This window comes from Mustela erminea, chromosome 1 (genome assembly GCF_009829155.1).
Source record: "Mustela erminea isolate mMusErm1 chromosome 1, mMusErm1.Pri, whole genome shotgun sequence".
Lineage (NCBI taxonomy): Eukaryota > Metazoa > Chordata > Mammalia > Carnivora > Mustelidae > Mustela > Mustela erminea.
Genome location: NC_045614.1, coordinates 115,333,660 through 115,353,109, shown reverse-complemented (window position 1 = coordinate 115,353,109; position 19,450 = coordinate 115,333,660).

Below are 19,450 nucleotides of genomic sequence, written 5' to 3'. Positions count from 1 at the left end.
TTTCTCCTCTCATTCTGGCCCTCCGTCACCACCCAAGTACAAACAAGGAAGTTCCCTCAAGGAGCCATCAAAAACAACCTCAACCAAATCAAGACCCCCGTAGTTTTCCCTCTTTAGCTCTCCAGTTCAATCATGACGTTTCTGCCCAGATAAAGATAAGAGCTGGCATTTATTGAGTGTTTTCCATGAGCCAGGATTTTGCAGAATTCTTTGCTTGAGTCATCTCACGTAGTCACGCACCTAGCGCAATTATTTGCTAAGGAGTTTGGGTGACCTGTCCAAGGACAGAGCCTGACTGTGAGGGCCCACATAATCTTGCACTAACCCCTCCCCCTACCCCCCCACACACACAACCCAAGGACAAAGAGATTTTAAAGTGATAAATATCTGTAATAACACAACAATTAGATGTATAGTAAGCATTTCCTGTGCCCCATACTATCTAGGGCATTATTTTAACAAAATTATTCACATAACTTCACAAAAATGAACTAACACAGATCCTGCCCTCCAAAAACTTAGAGTCGAAAAGATAAATTTGTAAAGTTAACATCATTTCAACCTACCTTCACAGGTTTATAAAATAAGTATGGCCCTGACTTTAGAAAGGAGGTTTTATGATTCATCCAAGGTCACACAGATAAGAAGTGGCAGCTCTTCAGATGTAAAAGCAAGTTCATCACTCCACCTCATGCTGACTCTTTCCCAAATGCAGCTGCTGGAGATTCCTGGTTTTATGACGGGGGTGGAGGACGGAGCCTGCACAGAGCTGACTCAGGGACTAGTCATCACAGGAATCAAGGGTGGAATGTCCTTTCCTGCTACCACTTCCAAACCACTCTTGCCCTGGGGAGAGCGACCCTATATCAAACCTCTCAATAGATTAGGTTCAAACAAACTATAAGAGAACTCACATAATCTAAAAAAAAAGGTATACATGAAAAACCTACAGCTAGCATCATACTTAATGGTTAGACAGAGGACACTTTCCCCCTAAGATCAGTAACACTGCAAAGATATCCTCTCTCATGGCTCCTATGTGAAGTCCTAGCTAATACAAAAAGACCAGAAAAAGAAGTAAAAGATATACTGATTAGAAAGAAAAAATTAAACTGCTTTTATTTGCAGATGACATGCTTGTTAATGTAGAGAACTCTGAAGAATCTACCAAAAACTCCTAGAACTAATAAATGATGATAGCAAGGTTGTAGGAAATAAAATCCATATACAACAGCCATTGCTTTCCCACATACCGGCAATGAACAAGTTGCACATGAAACAATATCATTTATAATACTACCAAAAAGAGGAAGAACAACAGCAATAATTGAGGCATACGTCTAACAAAATCCATGTAGGATCTGCATGTGAAAAATTACCTTTTATGGGGTGAGAAAACATTCCTTGTATATAAAAGTCAGGGTAGAAATCAGGAATAAAATATATTTTCTTTTTGTTAGAACTGGTGAATTCTGCCAGAAGTAAGACTCTAGATTTCAAAATCCCAGGTTTAGTAGAGTCCATGAGAGGTTGTCTGGTCCCCTCTCCCTTCTGCACTCTTCTTGCGGAATAAGGAAACTGTAATCATGTGTGACAACCTCAAAAGAGCCCCAACTCACTTGGGAAAGAAAGCGAAGCAAAGCCACTAAGACTGGAGAAAGTAAGGTTTTTCATAAAAAGCTGTAATACTGCCAGAAAGCAAAAAGAAGCATTTCTTCAGGCTCCAAGGACATGATGTTCTGCCTTTCTTCCAGCAGTTACAATGCCAGATCTAAAATCCTTTAAGGGGGGCGCCTGGGTGGCTCAGTGGGTTAATGCCTCTGCCTTCAGCTCAGGTAATGATCCCAAGGTCGTGGGATCGAGCTCTGCTTCCTTCTCTCTCTGCCTGCCTCTCTGCCTACTTGTGATCTGTTAAATAAATAAAATATTTTTTTAAAAAAATAAAATAAATAAAATAAAATAAAATCCTTGAAGGACTTTTTCAAATTAAAGAGATCATTTTAGCTGATTGAATGAAGTAATGAGATGCAGCTAAAGCTTCCCTCTTCTATATGATAAGTGCCACCAAGAAAATTCACCTGCATCCATCGTGTATCATAAGAACATAGTGGATCTTGACTTGTATGATGCTTACTCTGTATTATACTATGCCAGGCACGTCCCTAAATGTCTTATACACATTAGCTCATTTAATCCCCACAACAACCCTATGAGGGAAGGGCTATTATTTTCCCCATCTTAGGTAGGTGAATATAAACTAATATTTGTTTTAACATTGCAAAAATTTCTTTCAAAGTTTCCAATTTGGGCTTCTATAGATAGCCAATAACCTATGACATGTGTCAGCTATAATATCTTATAACAATATGACTCCTTCACAACATTCCAAGAAGATTATTTGTTTGTGTGTTTGTTTGTTTGTTTGTTTGTTGTGAAAAGCAAGGTATACTGGTACTGTGGGGCCCAGTGTGGTGGTAGAGAGGCAGGAAGGATGACTCAGACAAGGGGCATCTCTGTAAACTCGGTGGTGTTCTGGTCAGTGTTTAACAACCAGCTCTCCATTTAAATAAAAGGGGCAGTGAAGGAGAAAAAGAAACAACAATGAAAGCCCTGACTTGTAGTGTTTGCCAATTTTCGTATATAAATACTCTCACCACTACCGATTACAAGGCTCACGAAGTTCCTGAAAATTTAACAATGGGCTTTCAACCTAGTCAGCTGGAGCTGGCCCTAGCACACCACTGCAAATCCCCATGAAGACAGGGTTCATGACTGTTTCGTTCCACCTAGTCCCTACTACAATATCTAACAGTTAGTAGGCACTCAAGAAATATTTTTTGAATGAATGAGTTAGTGGATGAATGAAATGCAATCCAGTAAATTAGAAGTAAGTATACTGTCCTGCACTGGCTATAACACAACTGGGACCTTGCTGCTTCGATGACCTCACAGTCTCTATCATGATTGTGACTTGTCCACAGTCCTATGGAGGCAAGGGGAGTATTTTCTCAACATTGTGCTTTGTTCATCATAATAGGTGTGCTGAGAGAGATAAGACTCCTTACCATGCATTTCCAAAAGCAGTAAAAAGAGACATTAGATTTGGTTTTAACCAATGTAATCAAGCAGAATATACGTATAATTTTTAAATGTTATTATATTTAAACTGTTGTAAGAAGGGCCTGGGTGGCTCAGTGGGTTAAGCCTCTGCCTTTGTCTCAGGTCATGATCTCAGGGTCCTGGGATCGAGCCCCGCATTGAGCTCTCTGCTCTGCAGGGAGCCTGCTTCCTCCTCTCTCTCTGCCTGCCTCTTTGCCTACTTGTGATCTCTGTCTGTCAAATACATAAATAAATTCTTTAAAAATAATAATAATAATAATAATAAATAAACTGTTGTAAGAAAAACAATAGTCTTATCATATAAATCTGATAGTCTGGACCTCTAACCTTTTGAAAACATTATTGAGATAATTATTTTGATAACAAATTATTCTTAGGAACTCAGTTGTTTCATTAGAACGAAACAAGCAAGGAATCAGCTTTCCACGGCTACTGGATAGTTTCTTCCTACTCCTGGAAATGATTTTCTTGCAGCACACTTTGGAATGTCAGAAGGGAACTAAACATTCACTCATTCATAAGTAAGTAAACTTATTTCATTTCTTCTAATACCAATTGTGTATACAAACTTCAGAATCTACAGGGGATGGATACAGATATTCTATGATACCATTAAACTTTTTTTTTAAGATTTTCTTTTATTTGTTTGAGAGAGAGCTCACGCAAGCGAGGAGAAGGAAGAGAAAGAGGGCAGACTCCCTACTGAGCAAGGACCCCAATGCGAGCTCTCTCCATCAGTGGACATTTGGAGATATGGTTCTTAAATAAGTAGAATGATACCCAACTTCATGACCTGAGCTGAAACCAAGAGTGGGATGCTTAACTGACTGAGTCACCTTGGTCCCCCGATACTATTAAACTTTTAAATGGTGAATGAAGAAGAGGAGCAGAGCCCTAACATACCCTAAATTGAAACTCACACCTATCTAAAACGTCTAAGCAGATAGGCTGGTGGCTCCCAACCTAAGGTTGTCAGGTATAACAAACATAGGATGTTCAGTTAAATTTGAATTTCAGAAAAACAATGAATCATTTTTTATTATAAATCAATCCTAAGCTAAGGCCTCCAGTATTGCATGGGACACACTAGTACTAAAAAAAAAAAAAAAAAGATTCATTGCTTATCTGAAATTCAAATTTAATGGGTCATTTGTATTTTTATTTATAAAATTTAGCAACCCTATCCTAAGGACATATTTGTTTGAAATGGTTTAAAAGGGAGCCTGAGAGTTCAAATAGATTCAATTTTTAAATGTAAAATACATAAAGAAAAAATTGAGAGACTTATTTTATAATATTGAATGTTGAAAGTCTTTGTCATTCACACAAAATCCACAAACCATGGAAGAAAAGATTTATAAGATCCATTCCATAAGAATCAAAAAACTTTTCTGGGGGAAAAAAAATGTAAGCCAACTGAAAAACAAATGACAACTAGGCATAATATTTGCAACTTGAAACACAGAAAAAGGACTCATCTCTCACTTATATGAATAGTAACTACAAATCCACTGAGAGTAAATGAAAGGTCATTTATCCAATTAAAAAGTTCACAAAGATAATAGAGTATTCACAAAAAAAGAAAATAGATATGGTTCTGTTTTTTCCACTTCAAGTTCTTATTTAAATTCTAGTTAATTAACGGATAGTATAATATTGGTTTCGAGAGTAAAATTTAGTAATTCTTCACTTACATATAACACCCAGGACTCATCACAAGTGCCTGCGCTCCTTAATACCCATCCCTCACTAAACCCATTCCCCCACCCACTTCCCCTCCTGCAACCCTCAGTTTGCTCTCTATGATGAAGAATCTTTTATGGCTTGCCTCCCTCTCTTTTTCTTTTTTCCTCCCCTATGTTCTGTATGGAAGAGAAAGAGGGCAGACTCTTAAATTCTTAAATTCCCACATATGAGTGAAATCATACGGCATTTGTCTTTCTCTAACTTGTTTCTTTTAACATAATATACTCTAGCTCCACCCATGTTGTTGCAAATGACAAGATTTCATGCTTTTTGATCACTAAGTAATATTTTATTGTGTATATATATATAGCATATCTTCTTTATTGATTCCTCCATCAGTGGACATTTGGAGATATGGTTCTTAAATAAGTAGAATAGATACCCAACTTCATTCATGGTAATAAAAATGCAAATTAAAACTAGATGACGTTGGAGTTTTTCCCTCCACCTAACAGACTGGCAAAATTTCAGAGGTTTAATAATAATCTATGCTGGCAAGACTGCAAAAAGTTGGCACTTTCTATGTTGCTGATAAGAATATAAATTTAAATTAGAGTTCTCATGGGGGCTACCTGGCAATATCTATCAAAGCTCCAAATACAGGAAAATGAGTCAAAAAAGAGTGTATATTTGTATTGGTTTCTATTTATGTTAATAATATCTTTGATACGATATTAAGAAATCAATATTAGATAGATAGAGATTGGAGAGATAGAGATGGTTGAAAGAAGGACTGGTAAGGAAATGAAGCTTTTGTGTTTTAGATTTAAAATGTGAATGGAGGACACTGGGTGGCTCAGTTGGTTAAGCGTCTGACTCTTGATTTCAAGTCAGGTCCTGATTTCATGGTTGTGAGATTGAGCCTTTCATCAGGCTCCCCATTCAGCATGGAGTCTGCTTGGGCTTTCTCTCCCTCTCCCTCTGCCCCTCCACCCTGTGTTGGTACACTCTCTCTCTCTTTCAAATAAATGGATAAATCTTTTTTAAAAAATTAAAATGTGCATGTATTATCAATTCTAAAAATAATTTTTAAGGAAATGTACTATATTATCCCAAAACTGATGTTATCTAAAAATTGGAGAGTTTGATTTCTGGGTTAAGGCTGCAGTAATTTTTTAAACCAACTCCCACACCCTTGATCCCCATCCTTATCCCTCTGAGAATAACTAATGCTCCAAGTATTATTTTTACTCTCAGGAGAAAGGTATAGAAATAGCACAGTTCCATGATTTGACTCAAATGTTCTCAAGCTGGAACACTTACACAATCCTTAATACACATCATCAAACCTTAGCCTAGGTTATCAACAACAACAAAAATAAGTAATTGCCAAGCACTGGCTTTCAGCAAGACATTGTTCTCACTTCTTTCCTTTGGAAAATCTATCATCCCTTGCATTGACAGGCTTACAAGGAAAGCATTGAGTATAAATTTAAAAGGTAAAAGTTGCCATGAACAGTATTATAGACAAGAGCATTGAAATCTAGAAAAAAAGTAATCACCATACTTTACGTAGAGGAGAACTCCAATCTGTGCCTTGAAGGATACAAACTCCAAGAAAAGGAGTCCAAAGGCATTTCAAGCAAGAGAACATGATGAGCAAGGACACAGAAGTGAGAAAAGCTATACCATATTCAGACCAATGATCAAAGTGGATGTCTTCCACAAGTGTATAAAAGGGATGGATGGTAGGGGGAAAAAACTGGAAAAGTAGGTTAAAACCTGTAGCAGAGACTGCTGGCTATCTGGACCAAAAATGCATTCTCCTCCTTTTTTTTTTTTTTTTTAACAGAATACTGATTTTTGCCTAGGTACAGTAACACATGGAATAAAAGGCCATATTTCCCTAGTTTCCCTGGTGACTAGATATGGCCAGGTGACCAGATTCTGGAAACATTCTGTGGGATTCTGGAGAACCCCTTAAAAGAGAAGCTCCCAAAATATAAACACACAAACAAACCCAACATCTACAAAGAAGGGTTGGGTACAGAACAAAACATGGAAAGATGAAGAGCAGACTGGCTTTCTTTACCCAGCTCAAAATACCACCTGTGAGCCTTGCAAAAAACAGGACTTCAATCAGAACACACACACAAAAAGTTATTTTCATGTGGATTTTGTGAAATATTGGAGCAGAGAGTGCTTTTTTTTTTTTTTTTTAAATCATAACTGAGTAACAAAAGGAAAGAGGAGCTTTCTCCTAATTACTACATGAGCCACTGTGGATCCAGGGGAATGAAATTTAAGCGTGGTGCTACTTTGGCATTTTATAGATTTGCAGCCTTGGAATATACTAGAAAAACAATCACTCTCATGAAGACTGGCAGAAAATAAGGAGTCACTCTTATTTGGTTTCACAGATTTGGTGTTGATGGCCATGGGCATCAGTGGAGGATGGCTGTAGAGCAGAACTGGATAGAACTGGTCATGAGCTTATGGAAGCCCCCATGAAGTAACTGAGAAGTGGATGAATAACACCAGAACAGAAGTAACGGTGTGAGGCTTTGAACAGAGAGTCTGAAGACATATGTTACATAAAAAGACGTGAAATTAGCACTAAAATGTGAGCTACTGCTGTTATCGTCAATTTATTTTCTCAAAGGTTATTGGGGTACAGTGACAGCCACACTACATGTCAGTGTTCCTCTACAGAATCAAAGAAAGAGCATAGCTAGATAAAATGATAAGCTGGGGCCTATGTGATGGTGTTGAGATTGTTTTCCTGGGCATGAGAGGGTGATGGGTCAGTAAAGATGGCTCAAACAGGAGGCAGCTGTGCTGGAGGGAAAACACAGTCTTCATCAGGAATCCAGAGCCTTGAGAAACAGCAAGGTCTCAGAAGCCTCACGGGCATTTTTGACATCTCAGGGAAGACAAGAATGGGCCTCGACCTTGAGAAGGAGTGGTCGTTTCTACACAAATTGATTTAGCACCTTCCACAGTCTCTAGAACAAGAATAACTTGAATTTTCCAGAGCCATGCCCAGCGCCCACAGGTCCGAATCACATTTTTTCCCATAACCACCAGTGCAGAAAGGAGCAAAGGGTTCATCTGCTTCTTCTAGTTTGTCGTAGCAGCTGATGAAATCATCATGGCTCCTGACCACCGAGATGGTCAGCTCAGGGAGACTCTACTGCTTGGTCTCAGAGGATGTAGAATCACTTCTTACTTGTTGTTAATTTTTATTTGTTTGATGTGTCAGTTGTGCAGATCATCTTAAATCCAAAGGTTTTGCTTATTGTCAGAAATGAAAGCTACTATTAAGAAGGACTGTGTCATTCAAAATGTAATTGTTAATGTTTCTCCTTTCAAAGTCTATTGTTATAAGATGATCCCTCTAGGAAAAGGGGAATTGGAAAAGAAAAGGAACGTAGAAGGATAAAAAAAATAATTAATGGAAAGACCATGTATAATTGCACCTGGAAATGACAGAGAACTTTATTACAAAGTACTCTAGACTGGGTCATATACTACTCTGCAAGTATTGACATTTTGCATACAAGTATGAATATCCTGACAAAGTAATACTCCTGCATTCAAAACTTTCTTATATTTTACATGGACTTCTTTTTCAAACTAAAACTATTTTGTATTTCAAAAGGATCTTTCTAGCATTCTGTTCAATTGAGTTAAAATACTCACCACTTCAGACTTCCTCTGAAGGAGTTCAGTATGTGAAACACAGAATATTTGATTTCTCACTATTAACATTGGCTTTAAACTGTACCACTACTGTAAGAGAATGAGAGGAGCAGGATTCCTAAAGTTGATTTTTTAATAAGGTCCAATTGAATTGGACTCAATTAAACATAAAATCTCCTTTAATTATTCACATGCTATCATTTTCCACATTCAAAGCTGAACCTTTGACTAACCAAAGAAACTTACCTATTTGTTGTGCTTTTCTAGCATCTAGGCATATTTAGCCAATCATCTATTAGTGATTCTTGGAAAATCTTTTAGGTCATATCTAGGTAGCTAAAGAACTGGAGTTGTTTTCAATATTTCATATGGATAAACCCACTACCCTTGGTAATTGGCTTTGCCTGGGGGTAGCACACCACATTTAGTATGTAGTCTGCCCTATTAGACAGTCATTTAGACCATTTATTCCTTCATTTATTCAACAACAATTTACTGAGCACTTACTATGCACTCAGTCTTATGCTGGGTGCTTAGGTACCTATATTAATAATATAAACATGGTTCTCACCTTCTCTGAGCTTAAAGTCTAGTAAAGAAAAGATGCTAATAGCTAATCTTTATAGGGTACTTGCTCTATGTTAACTACTGTGCTAGGTATTTATGCAATTTATCTTATTTAATTTTCACAATGATTCCAAGAAGTAAGAACCATTATTTGAACAGGAACTTGAGGGATAAGATTTCCAACAGTCAAAGAATAGGAAGAATCGACACGACTAGGGGAAGAAACAGCATGAGCAAGGACAAAAAGGTAACAATGCTGGCAAATTTGTGTGACCCTAATATCAGGTTCACAGAGGGCTGAATAGCTGAAAAGTTTATTTGGATCCTTAACTCCCAGGCTAAGGGGCTTTGGAAATTTATCCCAATAAAATAGGCCTAGACAGTGTGTGAAATTTTGTCTTGCTTTTATTAGGGTCACTCAAAATTGTGAACTTGTGTAAGAATAAGACAGAGGTCCCAGAGAAGAATTCAGCTTGAGAAAAACTAAGTTGGGTCTCCCAGATATCTTGATGATGAACACACCAAGTTACAACGCCATTTGATAAGCACCTGCTAAGAGCTAAGCATTGAGCCAAGCACTAGAAATGTGAAAATAAACAAGTGACAATCTGTGTGTACAAGCTGGTATTGCAGCAGGAAAGAGGACCGTTCTATGAACTATTAACAGCCTAGTGATGTCAGTATTGGGGCCTGCATGGAGCCCTGTGAGAGCCTCTGACCTGCTATATTGGAGCCCAGAATCAGACCCCCAGAGGATATGCCTCTAAGACCTGAAGCACAACTGGAATTTAGCCCAAGTAGAACAGGGGAAAGTAAAGAAGGAAGAGCATGTGCAAAGACGTGGAGGTATGAGGAAGCATACCTCAGAGAAGTGAGAGAAACCAGCATGGCTCAATTGTGAAGGAGCAACAGTTGTTTCATTCCCTTACTACACTGCGTGTTTCTTTCTCTTTCTCTGTGAAGCATGTGTCTCTCCCCTAGCGGTCTTAGGAATTGAATAGAGAAGTACCAGGTGGGAAGGTATGGAATTAGAAAAAGTGGAAGTGGAAGTAGGGAGGAAGAGCCAAAGGCAAGAAGAAGTGCTTGAAGAGAGAAGAATGGAGAGGAAAGAAGGGACACAGAGTCATGGTGGCAGAAGGGAAAGACGTGACATAACTGCAGATGTGCTGAAACCACAGGGCGCCACTGAAGATGAAAATACTCCGAGAACAGCAAAGCTCGACAGCTTATTTGAGAGAATCCTTAAAATAAGAATCAGAAGGGAGAAAATAGTCATTGAGCATCTACAATGTGTACTAGGCATTTTCACACATGGTATCTGACTTCATCCTCACAACAGGCCTACTAGACATATACCACTATGTCACTTAGGAGAAAACAAAAGCTTTGCAAGACTAAATGAGTGTCCCCCCCCCCCACCTTTCAAATGGTTGGTGACTAATGGACCTGAACTTCACACCTACTACCTTCTTGAAAATATCTGTTATTATTGTTGTTGTTAAGACAACAAGAGAGCATGGACGCTGACAGGGGAGACACCAAACAACCTGCATTTTTCTTGTCATTTTGTTCAAGACTTTCTTTGAATTTGAGAAAGGAGTCATCTGCATTCTAACATCCTAACATAGAGCCCTGGGAAATTGTACGTTACTCACATTTGTAAATATCTTTCATTTACTCCTGGTGGTAGATATTATCTATGATCAGTGATCATGGGAAGAAGGAATCAAAGAGATATAAGAACTCTGACACTAACCTCAAGTTCAAATTTACCAATAGTTTCCCAATGATTTCAGTTTAGTCACACACACACACACACACACACACCCCATAGGAGAGAAAAGAGGCATAGACAAATGCTAAAAAATATAGAACTGAGTTAACCATTATTTCATTTAATCTTCCTACAAGATACATGGCCCAAATGGCAGAAGGAAAGAGAAGATATCAGAGCAATAGATGATCACTAAGTATATAATTATCTTATTCCATTTCTTCTCTTCATGGATATCCATTCTTAACTATTCTGTGTATGTCCTTCCAGACTTTTCTCTATGCCTCTATTCACAAATAGGAATACATAGATATAAGTATACACAATAAAAAATACATATAGAAGTGTGTATGTATATATTATACACAGATATATTTGCATATATACATACACACATATAAAACTTAAAGAATGTGATCATACTATGCAAATTATTCAGACCATTGCATATTAAATATAAAAATAAATCCTGATTTCCCTGATTCCTTTTACTTGATGAATAGTATTCTTTTGTGTGGACATAATTTATTTGCTGATTTCCTTGTTAACAGATTCACAATTTCTGTTTTTTACAATTGCAAACAATGTGACATTAAGCATCTTTGTAAATATATTCACACACACATATTTCTGTCAGTTAGATTTCTGGAACTGAAACTGCTATATCAAAATGTTTATACTTTTTGAAATTTTGATAGACACAGTCAAGTAGCCTCTGAAAAAAAACAGACTTTTTACTCCTTCAGCCAGGGTTTATGAGACCTAAAATTTTGGTAAAACCACCACTGTACATGTGGAATCTCATATTGTGACAAAAATCATTTGTTCATAGCTAGTCTTCTAAAAGGGCTACTTTTTTTTTTTTTTCAGAATTATTTGGGATTCCATCGTAACTAAATGGAAAGTTGAGAATTTTGGAAACAGACTACCTGATAATTCCATCAGAATTCCATCAGTGCAGAAAGCAAAAATAGAGGGCAGGCTGGGGTCACTGCACAGGTCCCCAAAGATAGGCAAAGCCCAAAGGTCCACAAATGGGAGTAAGATCAGAAGTGGCAATTCTAGGGGCAGCCATAAGGCCAGGCCACCAGTTTAAACTGGTTGCTGATCCAGAGAGGAAATGGCAGGTGAGGCTCCTAAAAGTCCACACCAGTTTATTACCATTCCCTCAACAAGCATTTATTGGGCAACTACTACTATGTGTCTAGCACAATACTCAGCTTTAAAAATATAAAAATAAATAGAATGTTTCTCCCTGACATTAGAGTTGGTAACAACCTTGTGATAAACCCTTTGCCTTGTCTTGCGGAACTTCTACATGCTCCCCAGTTCCAGCTTCTGTTTGGACCCCCACCCTACCCCCAGCTTCCTTTCTTCTCCCCACAGTTTGCAACAGCTCACAATCCTGGTGCACCAACGGGTGATGGCCTGGATGGGAGGGGAGAATCATTTTAGCCCATCCCTGGTCTCCAGCCAGGACAATGGAGAGCAGTCCACCTCTGTCTCTTCCCCAGCCACAAGTCAGCCTCACTCACCTCTATTTTCTGCTCATTTACCATGTTGAACATTTAAAATCTTCCTGCTGCCCTGAGTGGTTTAGGATTGCCAATTTGGGATTGCCATTCACAGTCAGAGAACTGAAGAGAGTAGGTTCTGTTTGTATCCATGGAGATAGGGCTCGGATAGGTGGTTCACCCACCATGTGGAACAGGTAACCTAAAGCTGTCTCCGGGAGGACCTCACGAGGTAACACCTCAGGCTTATCAGAACACCTCCTTGCACCATAATGTGGCCAATATACCAAAGGGGGGAAATCGTGTTTTCTTAGATCATTACACTGAACTTGCAGAATGACTAATCTATCCACTTTAAAGTCATCACTTGTATTCTAAAGCAACCTCAGTCTTTGCTCAAGACCAGAATTCAAGGCAGGCTAGGCTCTCAGTCCAGAGTTAGAGTGGTTGGTGTCCCCTGCACCTCTCATCCCCTAAGGTGCTTCAGAAAGAGTACAGAGCCCAGAATTACAAAGTCTGGATTATCTTCCTTGCTCTGTTGCTGAACATGTGGTTTTAGAGACTCAACATCTTCATATCTAAAATGGCGAGGAGAGAGACACCCTCCTGGACCTCAGAGAACTGCCATGAAGACCAAATAAGACAATGCATGGGAAAGTGCTTATAATAGCAAAGTGCAGTAGCTCTATGTTGTCGCTGCTGCTGCTGCTGCTGCTGGTAATGATGACAGTGATAAGGGGCAACATGACTAAAATGCATCAACTGGGTAAGGCGGGTCAGTATACTCTATGATTTTTGTCAGCATAAGTGCCTTAACCCTCAACTTTAAAGCATATTTCACTTACTGTCCTAAGCACCAACTTTAATCTTAGAAACCAAAGAATAACCCAAGAAAGAGTGTATGATTCTCTTGGGTTCAGAGAGCGACATTCTGAGGAGCCAGCAATTAGGATTAATGAGGTCACGGGGTTCAGTATAGATATCCATTGGATATGCACAAATAAAATTATGAAAAGTACAAGTGGGAGAATCCTGAGGCCATGTGTCATACCTCATCTTTGTGCTACATGATTTCCAGCCTCAGGGAGTAGCAAGAAGAGAATCAGCTACACCCTCTGGCCAGTAATTTGTCTGTGTGGGTGCAAGAGTTTATGTGAAAACCCCCTTTATTGGGTTTATAGGGTTGACCAAGCAAGACACTAAAAACATGGCCCCCCTTCATGGAACTTTCTCATTAAAGACCTCTGCAGTCTTTTTTTTTTTTTTTTTTTTTTTTTTTTTCTAATTGTAAAAGCTAAATTCCTTCTGTTTCAATCCTGTGATTTCCACAGTGGGTCCTAAAAAACCTGCAAATAAAGCCCTGGGACCTTGTTAAGCTAAGATATTTAGAATTGGTTTGCTTTCCAAAGCCCAATGGGGGGATAGAAAGGGTGTGCAGGAGACAGGATTTTGAGGGGATAGAACACAGATATAATTCCGTTGTATAAAATTGTTGCATAATGGAACTTTCTGCAAGACCAGAAATTATATAAGACATAAAAGCAATGATTCCAAATCAAAGCACTTTGTCAAAGTAATTAAAATAGTTGTTTAATACACACACGCACGGGTGCATGCGCGCGCTCACACACATAGTGTTTTCTAAAGCGTGATATTTTCTGCCTGAGTCTTTTCTTCTCACTTGGCAGCCCTGTTGTGTACACGATCTCTACAGGAATGCAGAAAAACCACCTGAGGGAGAAAATTACTAATCACTAAAAATTACTAATCACTCTCTCACACTAAACAAATCCCACCGGGAGGTTTTGAGTTACACGTCGGGATATGGGTTTTTTGTTTTTGGGTTGTTTTTTTTTTTTTTTTCTCTCGGGTTAATGATATAAAGGCATACAAAATAAAAAAAAAGGAAGCATGTCACATCTTAATATGCATTAGCAGGGATATTTTTACATGATAGCATCTAGGTCTCCATCCAAAATAAAGGCAAAGTAGACTGAAAGTCTCTAATGCCCACCACTGGGTCTCTCAGAAAGAAAAGAGGTCAGAGCGAGAATCACGCTTCCCACAGCGTTGAATGCAGTGCCTATCATCCCCCGGCGGTGGCCCCTATCACTTACGCTAAATTCAACAACCTTATTTTCACATGATATTCAATTCACAGGCTCATCGGGTGCCCGTCATATATTATTTCATTAACTAGATTAGTGTGTTATTTATGGCCGTCCCCACCAATTTATATCGTATCTTCATACTGTTTATCTCATACTTGTTTATCTTTTACTGTTTCTTTAGTCCATTGTAAATAGCCTAGGCCCCGTGTAGCTACTTAGCTGATCAGAAGTTGAGTGTATCCAATTCAATGGTCATATTACAAATGAGAGAAATTAGTAAAAGCAGTAGAACTCAGAGGTGGTTTTTTTTTTTTCCAGTGTCCCTTGGGTTCTTTTTTCTTCTTGATTATTATTGTGTTGGCTGATTATACAACACAAATGCCATTCACCATTTAAAAAAAAAAAAAAAAGTTTAGGCAAGTAAAGTAAAAAGTGTATAAAGTACAAAGTGAAAGTCTTTTTCTAATAACCTCCTTTTCCAATGACTACGACAGACAAAAATATTCTTCATGTATATAAATATAAATATAGGGATAAATATAAACATATCCATCCAAATGGAATAATATTAAACATATAGTTCTATAATTTACTTTCCAGTTAGCAGTATATTCTAGATATCTTTCCACTTCAGCAGAGTTGTGTCCTCCTTTTGAACAGAGTATTTATTCTATTTGGGGTATGTTATTCATTTAATAATTTCCTATTAGTGGGCATGTATCTTATTTCCCATTTTTCAATCTTATTAAGGAAGCTGAGATGAACAAGCCTATAAATATATCTTTATATACTTTTCTTATTTTCTTCTGAGAATAATGTTCTAGAAGGGTCATTTCATCAAAATGCATGATCATTTTAAATTTTGAAATATATTGACAATATACTTTGCAGGAAAGTTGATTCAACATACCCACATTCTCACATACACTACATGTCAATATTTTTTTTACTTTACCAAGCTGATAGATAATGTCAAATATAACATCATTATTCTTTCAGAGGCATTTCTTTGTTAGTGAAACAGATATCTTCAAATGACTATTTCATTCATATTGTAAAGAAATCTAAGTTTTTAAGCTTAAAATTCTTCACATATATTTTACAGATTGAAAGTACCCCTTTTTTACTGGCTACTATTCATTTATCACAACATGAAAGAATCATTCCCATTTTGTAAATGAAGAAGGTGACACCAAAAAAATTTTTGGTAAATGGCCAAGAGAGAAAATAGTTGATGAGCCTCCTAATGCTAATGCTATTTCTGAAAGAAAAAATATATATGGGTGGGACGTGCTCTATGCTCTAGACAGGAAGTGGAAAGCAGAAATATTAAATGACTCACATTCATCTCCATGCTAACCCATCCATAAAAAGTCCAACTGCATATACATACCAAAAAACCACCTAGCTCACAAGCATTTGAGCTTGTTTTCCAGAACTCCAAAATCTAGATCCCTCATTTTGCCTCCTGCACCAGCACCTAAACTGCTAGTAACTGTATGCCATATGCAGTTCTTCTTTAGTGCAGGGTACAAATTTAGGGACAGATTATATTCAGCATTGAGAAAAAAAAAGTGATTCAACCCCAGTGAAAAGCCAGCTACATTTAGAGACAATGTCCCTCTGAACTGCGGCTCTCACAGCACGTGGCATTAACTGGATGGAGTCTCTCAGTCTTGAATGTGCTATCATGATGTCAAGGAAGAGGAACTACCCGAGAAAGAAAATGTAGAAAAAAATGTGCACCTGGTCCAGGCGGGGGAGGGGAGGTTGGTCCGTGTGTGCATGCACACGTTAAAACTCTACTTCTCTGTGACACTGGCTTTCTAATTACACTTTGGTACTCAGAATAATTAAGCAACATCTGCTAAATACCCAGTCAAAGGTATTTCCTTCCCCCAATCCCAGCCCCCACCTCAACATACACTGACTTTGTTTTTTTCCCCTTTTTATTTGGAGGCTTGTTGAGGCCTCCCAGTCACCACCTGTGTGGCAAAACCAGCCTTCCCTCAAGAGCAGCGGCTCTGCAACAGTGCACAGGTGTGTCCTGCAGCAGTCTTGGCATTCTTGTTTTTCACTTAAGCAGAAAGAAAACAAAAAGACAGAAGATTAAGTTATACTCCTGTAGTACAAGGATAAGAGAGAGAACTTAGGAGAAGCCAGCCAGAGAAGCTCGAACCATATTTAGATAAATGGTACCAGAGGGTTCCTAGTGATGTAACTGGGATCAAAATAAACTTAATAAACAACTACAGAGGCACAGAAATACGACTTTTATGTGAAAGCACCAATTTTAGTTGTTATAGAAATGGCAAGTCTATGGTAAATATGATCACATCATTGGAGAGGAAGAATAGAACTGACAAATATTGAGTATACCTACTAAGTGCCATATAGTATTTATGCCAAGACTTTCAGTGTTTTTCTTGGAAGGTTGACCTTTGCTCTAAGACACAAAGCACATAAATCTATAAAAAGAAGGCTCTCCGTTTCTTCTCCTGCCCCTCACTGGTTCACTGGCAGTTCCTGATACATCAGATCTGCTATCTTTCGAGGCAAAAACACTTCTCTAATCAGGGCTCACTCCCATTCTGTCTCTTCCTCTCATACACACACATACATGTTGTAATAATAAATATGAAAATGTTCTGTTCTTACGAAGACACTACACAAACACAAGAATCACTGGGTCCTGTTGAACTAACATGTAAAGCCAAAGAGATAGTAACTATAATATTATGTTGGATTGAAAGAAGGAAAATTAAAATCCTTAAAGAGGGCAGGGTTTTTTCAGGAGGAGAAGAAGGCTGGTTTGCTTGCTTGCTTTCTAAGGAGCTGACTCCCATTTTGCAGTGAGATTTCCACAACCTTGGGCAATCGAAATACCAGCGCCTAGCTACGGAGCATTACTCATTCTGTGGGTTAAGTTTTCTCAGGCATTGGCATGCCAAGACATCAGGAAATCACAGAGAAAAGGCCAGAGCAATTAATTTTTTTTTATGTCTACAAGGAGAAAAAAATATTTTAAGTAAACAGCCTCAGCCAGCATGAATAATTAATAATAATATTTTAGACAGGCTTCCCACTCAAGGAAAACTCATGCTTCATTCTGTTTCTGAGGTTTTATCCCTGAATATGGAGATGATGATAGCAAACCTGACATAAAGCCATTTCTGGTAGAAATTTACTCTCGGTACCTGAATGTTTTCTGGCTGCTTCATATAGGCTAGCCGAGCGTGGGTGGCTTCAGCTGCATTCCAACTGACAAATGCCATGAACACCGTCCTCCTCAGTCCTAGAGTTCCTGCTGAATCATGTTGGGCCACAGAACTGAGCAGAACTGAGGGAAAGGCAGGGGTGTTGTGGTTAGGAGCACAGACATTCACCCCACTTGTGTTCAAATCCCAGCTCAGCTACTTACCAACACTTTGACCTCAGACAAATTATTGAATCTAAGTTACTATCTCTTCATCTGTAAAATGAGAGGAGATATAGAACCTTTGTCATGAGTTTGCTGCCAAAATCAAATAGATGATGCCCGTGAACCTGTTAGTTACACAGTCCTGAAACCAGTGCTTGATAAATGGCAGCAGAGGGCCCTGCTTTCCAGAGTCACCTTCTGGGAGATAACCCATGACTGCTCAGGGTTTCCCAGCTGGTTAGCCAGGACAATGAGTCAGTTAAGTCTAAGGCCTCCACTGCCATGGCCAGGTGGCGCCTGTGTCACCTACCAACTGTGCCATCACCAGGCCCAACTGATGTAGAGAAACAAGTCAGTCTCCCATGCAGCCTAGCCCCACCTAGCTCTACGAGCCCCACCTTTACTTTACCGCAGCCCTGCCCTGCCCTCCCCAGCTGCCAAGTCTCAGTGGGAGGCCCTTAAACAGTGAGCCCTGATCTAACAGGATAGTGAGGATAGTGATCCAGAACCAAAACCTTCACCCACAAACAAAGGTTGAAAACTGCTGCCATCATCAGTAAAAGGCAGAGACTTTAAAACTTGGAGAAAGGGGCACCTGGGTGGTGCCTCATCGGTTGGTTAAGTGTCCAACTCTTGATTTTTGGCTCAATTCATGATCCCAGGGGCATGGGATCGAGCTCTGCATGGGTTCCATGCTCGGTGGGGAGTCTGCTTGAGTTTCTCTCCCTCTCCCTCTGCCCCCCCCAAATAAATAAAGTCTTTAAAAGTAGGAGAAAGCGAAGTAAACACAAATAAACAGTCTCCAGCCACTTGCCAAGCAGCAATGTAAGAAGTTTACCAGGGTTTTGTCAGCAACAGCAAGCCCGACAAATAAAAACAAAATCAAGCTTCCACACAAAGGTGGAATGGAGTAAAGATAAGTTCAGGTGCCCAGGCCACTAGCTCTAGGGTTCCTGAGACACAGTGGTGGTGGCTGAGAAAATGAAAAGCTGCAAAGGGAGACTGTGTGGGCATGACTCTAGGCACACGGAAAGACTTGAGCATGCCATATTTGTGCCTATTCTGTCCCATCGGGTGCACACAGAATTCAGGGCTCAGTGCTGGGCCCATACAAGAGAAGAGGCAGACACGAGGATGTGTGCAGGAGATGGCAAACAGGCTAGTGGTGAGTCTCAACTCCATGTGGGAGGAGGAAGAGAAAAGATTGTGAGGTGTTTGTCCTGGAAAAGAAATGTCTCAGATGTGATATGTGAGCTTCCTCGGAGTTGTTGAAGGTTTCCTACCTAGACCAGCTTTGTTTATGTGGCTCCAAAGGCAGAGCTAGGCCTGGCATGTGGAACCTACAGGCAGGCAAGTTTCCACATAACATAGAAAAGGTAAGTCCCGCTGACAACCAGAACTGTAGTGGGAGACCAAGCTATGCTGGCAGTTTGTCAAGGGGATGCTGGCGACAGTATAGACAGGATTCCTGCTTTGGGCAAGGGGGAGAGGCTGAAAGAGATGACCTCTGACACCTGAGGATACTTTCCATTCTGACACAGGAAAGAGGGGCAGC